A 7885-nucleotide genomic window follows, 5' to 3' on the forward strand; every position below is an offset into this window, starting at 1 on the left:
CTCAGTGGCTGAGCAGCTGCCTTCAGCTCAGGTCATGACCCTGAGGTCCTGGGATCAAGTCCTGCATCGGGCTCCCCGTAGGGAGCCTGCTTCTCCCTCTGCCTGTGTCTCTCATGAATAAATAAAATAATTTTAAAAAATAAGAAATAAAAAAAAGCAAGACACAGACAAGCAAAATGAATAACTTTCCCCTGATCAAGCAGCTACTGGAACCAGGAATCTACATTTGCGTAACTCTCAAGCTCACAATTTTAACTCAGTGTTGTCATTATTAAGTCGTATTTGAATAAGAACAATTCTAAGTGTTAAGCTTCTAAATATATGTATTTTAAAGATTTTATTTTTAAGTAATCTCCACACCCAATGAGGGGCTTGAATTCACAACCCTGAGATCAACAGCTTCACACTCTACTGACTGAGCCAGCCAGGCGCCCTAACAAATATTTTTAAATTATTAAATAAGACTTTTAATAAATAACAATAATCGCTAAGTACTATTATTAAAGCAACTTTGGGGGGCACCTGGGTGGCTCAGTAGGTTGAGCGTCTGCCTTCAGCTCAGGTCATGATCCCGGCCAGGGTCCTGGGATGGAGCCCCGCGTTGGGCTCCCTGCTCTGTGGGAAGCCTGCTTCTCCTTTGTCCTCTGCCTTTGTGCTCTCCCATTCTCTCTGTCAATTAAATAAATAAAATATTTTTTAAAAAGCAACTGTCATTTATTGAATGATTATTATTTGTCAGGGTCTATGCTAATTCCTTTACTCACATCAACCCATCTCAGTTTTACAAAAGTGCAGTGGAATAGCCATTCCTCTTGTCCCCATCGTGAAGGAATGAGCTCTTGAGCAGTTCTCCAAGGGCACTATCATGTGTTGAGTCGTGTGCTCCCTCGGATTCACATGTTGAAGTCCCAACCTCCGGTACTTCAAACATGAGATCTTGTTTGGGAGGTCGGCGACCTGGGAGATGCGTGATCACAGAGATGGTTAAATTAAGAGGGGACCATAAGGGTGGACCCTAATGTGATATGACTAATGTCCTCATGAGTAGAGGGAATTTGGACACAGACACATGCAGAAGGAAGATGATGTGAAGATGCCGGTAGAAGGATGCCTGGGTGGCTCAGCGGTTGAGCGCTTGTCTTCGGCTCAGGGCGTGATCCCAAGGTCCTGGGATCGAGTCCCACATTGGGCTCCCTACAAGGACCCTGCTTCTCCCTCTGCCGGAGTCTCTGCCTCTCTCTGTGTCTCTCAGAAGGTGGCCACCTACCAGCCAAGAAGAGAAACCACGGAAAAACCATCCTTGACAACACCCCAATCCTGGACTTCTAGCCCTCAGAATCGTGAGCAAGCATGTACCTGTTGTGAACCCCCCTGGTGTGTGGTGTTGGGTTAGGCCATCACACAGATTGCAGGTAACTCCTGGTGGTGAGGGGTGCACGTAGCCCAGAGCAAGCACAGAGACCATTTCACAGAGGAGAAATAAGCGTAGGCCGAGGTGTCAGTACGAACCCCATAGTGGAGATGGCAGTTGAGGGGCGTCTTGGAGAAGTGTGCAAGTGTCCTCAGATGAGAAAGAGAAAAGGATCTGCTCAGGGTGGAGGAGGAAAGCCTGGGAAGACAGCTGGGGCTCTCCAGTGTGTGGACGCTGCTCCGGCTGGACGCCCAGAGGCAGGGGGGCCTGTGACGAGTGGTGGGGGTGCGGGGTGGGGGATGCAGCAGCAGGTTCACAGAGGATGCCCCCAGCTGGGTCTGGGGGCCACTGGGGTCTCTAAGGAACCCTCAACAGTCCTCAACAGCTCAACAGCTCTGGAAGGCCAGAGAGAAGGGCCTCATGTGGCCACCAGGAGGCCTTCCCATCTGTCCCTTTCCAGTGAAAGTCGACAGCCTGGATCTGCATGGTGTTTCTCCCTTTTGACCTTTTCCCATCTAGAGGATTGTTTGTTTTCTAGTCTCACTAGCAACTACTGTTCAAAGGTCAGCCGGCCACAGCCTCTACTTGTCAGTCAATCCAGCCGGCAGTGAAAGTTCTCTGTTTGAAAGGAAATGTCTTTGCCTCATCCTGATGGATGATTTCATGCGTCCGCTTGGCTGAGCCCTGGTGCCCAGATGTTTGATTAAACATGCTAGATGTTTCTGCAAGGGTGTTTTTTGATGAGACTAAAATGTAAATTTGGAGGCTTTGTAGTAAAGCAGATTACCCTCTGTGGTGTGGGCGGGCCTCATCAGATACAGAACAAAGGCTGACCACCCCCCAGGAAGACAGAATCTGCTCTCCCTGTACCCAGTGTCCGTCCCTGGTTGTGAGGTGTGGGAAAGCACCACTGAAAGCTTGGAAAGCAAAGTCTGCTAAGCCGGCACACTGTCCTCCCCACGAGTGGTCCTGCGAAACCTTGACACCGAGGGGCCCCATGAGAAGAAAGGCCCTGCATCCCTGATTTCCTGAGCCTCAAGTCAACAGCTCATTTATTCCTTTTCTTTTATTTAAAGGCAGTAGTAGAGATGAGGTCTGAGCTTTATTTTTTTTTTAATTTTTAAACATTTATTTATCCATGAGAGACACACAGAGAGGCAGAGACACAGGCAGAGGGAGAAGCAGGCTCCATGTGGGGAGCCCGACGTGGGACTTGATCCTGGGTCTCCAGGATCACGCCCCAGGCCCAAGGCAGGCGTGATCAACCGCTGAGCCATCCAGGCGTCCAAGTTTTCACATTTTTCTAATTAATCACCAAGAAATAAGCCATTCCTGCCATGTCAAGCTAGAAAATGACCGAAGGAGGTGAGAAACGTGTCTCGCCAGTGATGCAGACCTGCCCGTGCAGCCCAGGTGCCCATGGATGGATGGGGTGGAGGGGACCAGGCAGGTCGGATGGGGGAGGGATGAAAGGCACTGTCCTATAAATCACACCAAAGAGCAGGGTTTTGCCTTAAGAAAAAATAAGAAGGGATCCCTGGGTGGCGCAGCAGTTTGGTGCCTGCCTTTGGCCCAGGGCGCGAGCCTGGAGACCTGGGATCGAGTCCCACGTCAGGGTCCCGGTGCATGGAGCCTGCTTCTCCCTCTGCCTATGTCTCTGCCTCTCTCTCTCTCTCTCTATCATAAAAAAAAAAAAAGAAAAGAAAAAGAAAAAACCCATTTTCCAAAGTGGTAACAGTGTGGGGGTGGTTTGTTTTGGTTTTTACCGTGAGAAGAACTGTGGCTTCTGTTTTCATGACCAGGTGCGATGGGGGCAACGCCAGTGGCCCCTGTTCTGTTGGGGAGTCGTTGGGGGGGTAACGAAGCTCCTTCCTCTTTCCTCTCGTGCCCCGTGGGGATGCTCTGGGTTACAGACAGGCTGCGGTGGGCTCCCAGCCGTGTGGGAAGAGCTGCGTGACCTTAAGGACCCAACCTAGAGAGCTGCGGCGGGGCTCACAGCAACATGACTCCCGAGAACCAGGGTGGCAGGCCGGGTGCCCAGCGGCAGACGAGGCCTACGGGCGCCCTGGGAGTGTCAGTGGGCCTTTAGGAGGAAGGAGTCCCCCCGGATGCCCCGGCTTCGGCGTGGGGCTGGGTGAATGAGCCAGATGCAAAAGGCCGAGCACCGTGCAGCTCCCCTGGTGGGAGAGAACTAGGACAGTGAAATCCATAGAGACAGGAGTAGGATGGTGGTTTCCAGGGGTGGGGGACACAGGGGGTTAAGGGTTACTCTTCAGTGGGTGCAGAGTTTTAGTTTGGGAAGGTGAAAGGTTCGGAAGGCGGGTGCACGGAGCCCAGGCCACGAATCCACGCACTCGAAGATGCTTTCCATGGTAGGCCTACCTTACGGACGATCTGTCATGTGATGGGGACGATGTGGCCACACTCACAAGTTTTCTAAGAAATCACTGATGGCTTTAGAGTCTGCTGAAGCTGGACTCGAATCTCCGTCCGCCGCTGACCACCGAGATGGCCCCGAGCACAATTCCTGGGCTACGGGGTGGTATCCCCACTTTCAAGATGCTGCTGATCACACCTATCGCAGCTCCTGCACGGGACCCCTGGGCTGACCCGCAGCCACTCCCCGGGGGAACTGAGCCCCTAGAGGGACAGGCTCCCAGCGTGAGAACCACCTCCTCCTGCCAAGGCTCCTTGGCCAACACCCAGGGGCTCTAGGAAGCGGGGACAACAGCCCGAATCCAGAAGGAACCAGCCCCAGGACACAGGCACCAAGTCCTAAGATGCAAGTAACCACGAGTGACCCTGTGGCCGGGTGGGTGGGGTGGGGAGAAACCCTGGAGCATCGTGGCCTGGAACCTGTCCCACTGTCGCTGCTCCTGTGGGGACCTGGTGGCAGCGGCTCCTCTGTCCTGCTCCCCCCACGCAGCCTGAGGTCACCCAAACCTCGCCTTCTTGCTGCTGTGCTGAAAAGTTGCAGGAAAACCACCTTTCCGTTTAGGGGGGTTTGGGTTTTTTGGTGTGTTTGCTTTTAAAAGATTTTACTTATTTATTCCTGAAAGACACACAGAGAGGGAGAGAGGAAGAGACCAGGCTCCCTGCGGGGACCTGCCGGGGGACTCGATCCCGGGGCCCAGGGTCACGGCCTGGGCCCAAGGCAGCCACCCAACCCCTGAGCCCCCCGGGTGCCCCAGTACTTTCAGCTTCCGGGGGCGAATCTGTGCTGGTCTGCTTACTCTCTAAGTGATTACCCCCCCCCCACTCACACTCGAGCCATGGGGCATCTGGCTTGTGTCTGCAGTCCTCCCCTTGCAATCCCAGTCACCGTCCTGCCCGTGGCCTCTGCTGCGACACTGGGAGCCCTCAGCCCCACCTCCATCCTCATAAAGCAGAGGACCCCATGTCCACTTACCTGCTCTGGCACCTGCAGGAGGCAGGTTGTCATCATACACGTTGGGACCCACCAGGACCCACTGGGCCGTAGTACCCTCTGCTCGCCAGCCTGCTTCCCATGCAGGCTCGCTTCGCAGGTGGAAACCAGAACTGCCCCACCGCGCCCGCGGAGGTGGGAACAGCCCTCGGGGGCTGAAATGCAGCCTGTGCCCACGGGGGTGGCTCCGCGCTCTCCTTACAACACCCAGGTCGTAGCGGCCCAAGTCCTTCCCTGAATCTTCCTTTAGAAGTAGCACCCTTATGGCATGGTCGGATGGCAGCTCTTCGTGTGTCAGACCAATGGCTCTTTCAACATCTGTCTCCCCCATTGGATGCAAACTTCCAGAGCGGGGAGGGTCACACATGCATTTATCACCCCTCTCCCCCATGACTGAGGCTAGTGCTGGCTACATGTTTACTAAAATAAAATGTTGGACATCAGCAGAGACGTAAAATACAGTGGTCAGCTCCACTTTGTGAAACCGTCAAAGGAAGAGTGTTGACCTACTTTGAGCCATTAAGACATGCTACACATTTCTCTAGGGTCCATAGAAAACAAAAGAACAAGTTGACTTGTCTGCTCTCCAGGAGCTGACAATTTCAGGGAGGAAAACTATAGGCAAACGATAACTAAAATCAAATCCTAAGGTGGCTTCCGTAGAGGTCAAAAAATTGCTTATAGTTACGTACATCAACCCCGGAAGCAGCAGCAGCCTAAATGCCTAGAACAATGATTCTCAAAGATTGGCCCAAACTATTCCATAGCCTTTGATTCTTACTCTTAGGGGCTGCCTGAGATCCTCCCCCAGTTCCCTTGCTTTTTAGGCATGTGTACCTTGGAGCAAGCTACTTGATTTCGCTGTGCCTCAGATTCATAATCCCTATCCAGAGGAGATTAAGAAATTAATCTGCACTAGTTTAGCTCCATAGTCTCCACACAGTAAGGGCTCAAATATGTAAGTCTCGTCATCATTATTATCGAGACTTGCTAATTACAGTGAGCCTCTGAGAATTAATAAAAGCCAGTGTTGGTAGTAAAAATTATCGTAATTCTACAGCTTATGAAAGACTGTATGTAATTCAGTGGACTGGTTGCTAGGCGATGCTTGTGACTCCACAGAAGTTCCTGCTGCCCATGCCCCCCACAGGTACCGGGTGGAACCTCTGCTGTGCTCGGGAAGCACATCTTGTCATTAGTGTTATTAGAAGATTGTTATAGTTTCCACACTGGCTCTTTTTGTTCTTGGAGCCATCAATTCCCATTAGTTTAGCTTCCTTGCTGTCCACATGGTTTATCGTCGCCTGTCTAATTAACTTATGTATCGTTAAGTTGTTGCATCGACCACATTTTGGGGGCTTACAACCTTCCAGTGATTATACTTTGAGATAAATGCACAGTGCATTTCAAGTTTAAATGATTGTACTCCTATTGGAAGCCCAAATGGGTAGACAATCCTTCTACTTCCCTTTTTCTCTGTAAACTTCTTTAATAATAACTTTTCATTCCTATTACTAAAATAACTAAATTATTTTACCAGTACAAGATTGAAGTGGGTGATGTAGGTAGCCCAAAGGGTCTCTTGCATTTCCTAATAGGCCTCAGTAAAAAATCCTCAAAATGAGAAACAAATGATTACATACACACCCATACCCCGATATGCTTAATAGAGCATCCAGCACATAGTATGCACTGTATTGTTATTATTATTACTACTACTACTACTATTATTATCATTTAGCAAACTATTTTTTGAACTTTGAATAATGACCCCAAAGATACCCACGTCATAATCCCTGGAGTCTTTGAATATTATCTTACAAGGAAAAAGGGTCTTGGTAGATGGGATGAAATTAAGGATCTTGTGTCGGGGGGAGACTATCATGGATTATCCAGGGGGCCCTAAATGCTATCACAAGTGTCCTTCTAAGAGGGAGCAGGAGATATTTGTCATAGAAGAGAAAGGACGAGGTGTGAGGATGACAGAAAAAGAGGGAGATGTGAAGATGCTAAACCGATGGCTTTGCAGAGAGAGGAAGGGGCCATGAACCAAGAGATGCCAGCAGCCACCCAAGGCTGGAAAAAGCCAGCAAACAGTTTCTTCCTCGGAAGCTCCAGAGACAGCACAGCCCTGTGACATCTTCATATTAGCCCAGAGAAACCGATTTTGAACTTCTGGCCCCCAGAACCATGAGAGAATAAATGTGTGATGTTCTAAACCACCAAATTTATAATTTGTTACAGTAGCTAAAGAAAACTAGTATGTGTTATTTTCTTTGTTGATGTTAAATCTTTTTAGAAGACCATTATAGGGATGCCTGAGTAGCTCACTGGTTCAGCTCAGGTCATGACCCCAGGGCCCCGGGATCGAGTCCCACGTCGGGCTCCCTGCATGGAGCCTGCTTCTCCCTCTGCCTGTGTCTCTGCCTCTCTCTCTCTTTGTGTCTCATGAATAAATACATAAAATTTTTTTTAAAAAGGAATATTCAATTCTTACTTACTCTGTTTCATCTTGCCTGTTAAAGAAACTGATCTTCAGTTGGGAAGGGAGTTAGAGAATTTTTTTTTTTTTAAGATTTTACTTTTCAGTACTCTCTACACCCAACATGGAGCTCAAACCCACAACTCCAAGATCAAGAATCACATGCTCTACCAACTGAGCCAGCCAGGTGCCCCAGGAATAAGAGAAAATTTTAACCTGAAAAAAAAAAAGTGACAAATTTAAGAGAAAATCTCCAAATCAATGCCATGCCCCCAAAGTAATTAAGTCTCCTCATTTTGAGAAAACATGCAGAATAAAGCATTCTGTTGCCATAGTTACCTGCTTATATCAGGTCCACTTGAGCCTGTCACAGGGGGTGATGTGTCCCAAAGCAACAAATCTAATTCTAAACGTGAAGGTGGTGAACTGCTTGGGGAGGTATCCCGGGTATAAATGCTTTTGAAAGCAAGTGAGCAATAATCTGTTCAGCTACAGTATATGTTTTGATAACAGAAATTAGCTCTTACGTGATTGATACATAGGGTGGTGATGTCGCCCTAACGAG

The 7885-nt window shown here is 49.5% G+C and overlaps 1 long non-coding RNA gene across 2 annotated transcripts; it reads right to left on the bottom strand.

Annotated features, from left to right (window-relative positions):
• Window positions 1-322: 322 nt before the first annotated feature.
• LOC112669317 (uncharacterized) lies at window positions 323-7192 on the bottom strand. Of its 2 annotated transcripts, XR_003142171.3 has the most exons (4): window positions 4821-7192; window positions 3178-4463; window positions 765-957; window positions 323-669 (listed from the first exon to the last, which is right to left on the bottom strand). It is a non-coding gene; the product is annotated as an uncharacterized LOC112669317 (long non-coding RNA). The 2 variants fall into 2 exon arrangements; XR_003142170.3 differs by lacking the exons at window positions 323-669; window positions 765-957 and adding an exon at window positions 2553-2756 and having other exon boundaries at window positions 4821-7186.
• Between the last annotated feature and the right edge of the window lie 693 nt (window positions 7193-7885).

This window comes from Canis lupus, chromosome 19 (assembly GCF_003254725.2).
Source record: "Canis lupus dingo isolate Sandy chromosome 19, ASM325472v2, whole genome shotgun sequence".
Lineage (NCBI taxonomy): Eukaryota > Metazoa > Chordata > Mammalia > Carnivora > Canidae > Canis > Canis lupus.